This window comes from Cervus canadensis, chromosome 31, assembly GCF_019320065.1.
Source record: "Cervus canadensis isolate Bull #8, Minnesota chromosome 31, ASM1932006v1, whole genome shotgun sequence".
In the NCBI taxonomy this organism is placed as follows: Eukaryota; Metazoa; Chordata; class Mammalia; order Artiodactyla; family Cervidae; genus Cervus; species Cervus canadensis.
The window spans coordinates 9337981-9342331 of record NC_057416.1 but is presented as its reverse complement, the minus strand read 5'-3'; the positions used below and the strand labels follow the sequence as shown (position 1 = coordinate 9342331).

The 4351-nt window shown below is 37.1% G+C and overlaps 1 non-coding gene across 1 annotated transcript; it reads right to left on the bottom strand.

Annotated features, from left to right (window-relative positions):
- Nucleotides 1-4021: 4021 nt before the first annotated feature.
- Nucleotides 4022-4144, bottom strand: LOC122432672. Its single transcript, XR_006266934.1, has one exon. It is a non-coding gene; the product is annotated as a small nucleolar RNA SNORD22 (small nucleolar RNA).
- Between the last annotated feature and the right edge of the window lie 207 nt (nt 4145-4351).

The window sequence follows — 4351 nt, the reverse complement described above, 5'->3', positions numbered from 1 at the left end:
TTTCAGAGTAAATATAAATATTTAAAAAATATTTTATTGAGTTAATTATATATACGTAATATCCTGGAATACTCATCATAGCAGTCTAATTCTATACATATTGTTCTCTGTCATTTTTCTGTAGCAACATTGTAAATATTCACATGTCATAAATACATAGCAGTTCAGTTTGGAAACTGTAGCTTTTGGCTTTTCTGTGTTTGTAGAGGGAGAGGTTATTTTTGGAGGATAGGTCAAGGGAGAAATGAGAGTAAAGCAAACAAAAACTTCTCCTCTTGGGTGTTTGTTGTGTCGTCCATGCCTTAGCACAAGGGCACAAATGTGCTAAGTGCAACTGGATGAGTCAAAACACACTTACTAATTCTCCATGGTTGCTGTATCACATAACATGGTGGCTCAACATAGCACAGTGTGATCATCTTACATTTAGAGAGGTCGGCAATGCAAAATGGGTATTCCTGGGCCAAAATCAACATGCAAGCAGGACTGCATTTCCTATGGAGGCGTTAGAGAAGCATTTATTTTTTGGCCTTTTCCAGATTCTAGAGGCTACCCTCCTTCCTTCACTTATATCTCCTTTCCGTCTTCAAAGGGAGCAATGGCTAGTCTTTCTCATACCACAGTACTCTGAAGCTAACTCTTCCTTCTCCCTCTTCCACATATAAAGGGACCTTCTGATTACATTAGGTCTGCTCAGATGATCCAGAGTAAATTCCATTTCTAGTTCATTACTGGCAAATTTATTCCATTTGCAAACTTAATTCCCACTTGCTACATAAAATAACATATTTACAAGTTGCTGGGATTAGGAAATTAATATCTTTCAGGAGCCCTTATTCTGTTTTACATATTGCATCATTTCAGTAAAATTAGCGCCCTCTAAAGGATGTGAGAGTTGGACCATAAAGAAGGCTGAGCGCGGAAGAATTGAGCTTTTCGATCTATGGTGCTGGAGACTCTTGAGAGTCTCTTGGACAGCAAGGAGATCAAACCCGTCAATCCTAAGGGACATTAACCCTGAATCTATATATTGGAAGGACTGATGCTGAAGCTGAAGCTCCATTACTTTGGTCGCCTGACTCAAAGTGCTGAATCATTGGAAAAGACCTTGATGCTGGGAAAACTTGAGGGCAAGAGGAGAAGGGGATGACAGAGGATGTGTTGGTTGGATGGTATCACTGACTCAATGGACATGAATTTGAGCAAACTCAGGGAGATAGTGATGGACAGAGAAGCCTGGCATGCTGCTGTTCATGGGTCGCAAAGAGTGGGACATGACTTAGTGACTGAACAACGACAAGTGCCCTCTACATATAGTCCTATCTACATATTAATTTATGTGGTACCCATTTTAAATTTAATATGGTCAAGGTTGTGGCTTAGACTTAGTCAGGCTATGTGTGGATACATGTTTCATCTTCTCACCTTCCAGAACCAAAAAAATCTCTTTGTGCTTTGGGAAAACAAACCTCCTATATGTAAATACTGAAAATTCGGTAACAGACAACAAATGCTTGGGAGACTCTTGAATATTCTAGCTATAATTTTTTTAATTTACTTTTTTAAATTGAAGGATAATTGCTTAACAGAATTTTGTTGGTTTCTGCCAAACATCAGCATGAATCATCCACAGGTATATGAGAAACCATCAGGAGTTTCGCATCAAAGGCCTTGGGTGTTAATCCCTTTTGTCAATTATGTTTCATCATATTCCCATTGAAATTACCATTATTCAATGTCATTCTGATCATGCCATGTCTCATCTTAGTGTTTACCCTGGAATTTGCATAGATATACAACTTTCAAGCTTTCTACTGCACTACAAAATTCCAGTCTATTGCACTATCCGTATTTCTTGAACATGTCGTGTTTTTTGACGTTTTCTTTGATTTTGCGATTTTTTTGGGGGGGGCCTCTTTCAGATCTTATTGTTTTCCTACAAACCACATTGATGGTGCTTAATAAAAGAATAAAATTTTGAAAAGAGCCACTTTACTCATTTATTTTTATAAAAGAAGAAGCCAGCTATTTATGACTTTTACAAGTGTATTTAAATCCATTTTAAGAATCAGTAAAGACATGAGAATGTGAGCATCTCGGATAGTATTGGTCACTAACATAGTCAGAGAGCAAACCTTTGAAAAAAGATAACTCAAATGTGCCTGATACATGCTTCTTCCAGAATCAATGCATCTTCACTAGATTTTTACATTTACAGGTATGAAAATGTACTACATACTACTGTATTTCATACTAAAATTCTTACTAAAGCTTATAGACCTCTAAAAAATATTTTCAAATGAAAACTCTTCTTGGTTAATATTTCCCCTCTTTATCCTGTAATGGCTATGGTCAGTCAGCCCTCTGAGAGAGCATTGTTCAGATTGCTACTTAACTAAGAGCACCGGAATATGATTACAGAAATTATTCCTGACATAATTTCTCTTAGTTTCTTTTCTGAACAAAGTCTTTTGATTTAGAACTTTTATAATGATTCGAGGTATTTGCCTCAAATCGCACTTAAAAATGGTAACATCAGACCATTTGGAGGTCCTTACATATATAGCCTCCTCTAACTTATGCTTTCAGTTTGACTTTTATGAACAACAGCAGAACTTAACAGTTTATTTATTTATTTTTTTCTCCATAATAGTAATAAAAACTTAAGGGAAAAAAAAAAGCAACTAAAAAGCAAACTCACCCAAACTTTGGTTGAAATCATTATGTGCTCTGAATCATTACTAAGCACCAATGGGATGGTAAAGGAAATCACAATTTGTTTATTGGGTTGAATGTTTGATTTCATTGCAATATATTTAATATTGATGCTATTGGTATTAATGTCAATTTGGGAGGTTAGTAATTTCATTTTTATGTTTCTTATGAAGGGATCTCCTATGAATTGGATATTTGGGACAAAATTTTTGACTGAATAACAGGATGTTGAGGCATGATTAGTGATGCATGCCTTCTCCAGAGATTTTCTCTGAGTCACAGCTCCTTTGGCCAGTTGTGTTTGATTTCCTGCCCAAAGCTGGGTTGTGGAATTAGCATTTTGGAAACAAACTTTCTTTCTCAGGTAGGGTACTAACAAAATTGCTGGATTTGAAGTAGCCTCACTGATGTCTGTCCATACCATGCACTGTATGGAGATTGTTTATTTCCTTCCTTTGGCCCTGTGTGACAGTTGAAGTTACAAAAGAAATGCACACTCATGATCACCATGTAAAAAGGAATTTCCACCCAGAAGCTGTTAAGAATCTGTTTTTCAATTTTTATCTGTCATCATGACAATTATAGTGTAAACCATTTCTTTTCTGGACTTCCAGACTCAAGGGCTAGATATGGCAGAAATCAATATGTAACAGTTATTGTCATCAATAATCCCTGTGGAGAAACACCTTTAAGACCCACACTGGTTTGGCTCCTTCTTTGCCACAGGGTCCCCCGTGTGCCTGTAAGTTTTCCTTCTAGGATGTTATTATTGTTTTCCTCACAGTATTACTCACAAATCATTATTCTTCTAACCTGAAGCTGTTCTCCTCTATACAATTTACATCAGTAGAGTGGTTTTTATAATCATTTTTAGAACAATTTGTGTTATTAATTTCATTATGAGACATGAAGATACTTCAATTAACAACCAACTCTTCATTCGTATCTTTTAAAGCAAATGTGGAAAATATTTTGAAATTTCATTTATTGTGTATGACAAAGCCAGTGAGTATTCGGCATTAATTTTCACAAGGTATAGATAGGTTCAAACCCGAAAACTTACTTGATCTTTTCCCTTTTTTTGAAAGTTAAAATAAGACAATATTTAGAAAAGCTGAAATGATTGTGTGCTAATTTGAACAGGAAGGTTTTACAAGTAATGACTTGTAAATTCCCTTTTTGATATCCTCTGAGAGTTGACTTCCATTACATGTGCCTTGTTCTTTCTCCAGGCCTGGAAAAAAGTGTAGAACTGATTTTTCACAAAGTAATATTTCTTCCTTCCCTGTGTTTGGAGACCCTTGTTATCTCTCAGACAGTCGCTCTGAAACAAACTTGCATCCTCCCCCAGCCAGCTCCAGCTGGTTCACCTTTATAGGTGGTGGGACTAAAACAGGAGGTGGAATGTGTGACTGTGTCTTCACTGGGTTTACAGTATGTTATTTATTTATTTACTTTTGGCTGTGCTTGATCTTCGTTACTGCGTGGGCTTTCCTCCAGTTGCAGAGAGTAGGGGCTACTCTCTAGTTGCGGGGTGTGAGCTGCTCGCCGTGGTGCCTACTCTTTTGCAGAGCGCAGGCTCCGGGGTGCACAGGCTTCAGGAGTTGCGGCGCTTGCTTCAGTAGTTGCAGTTCCC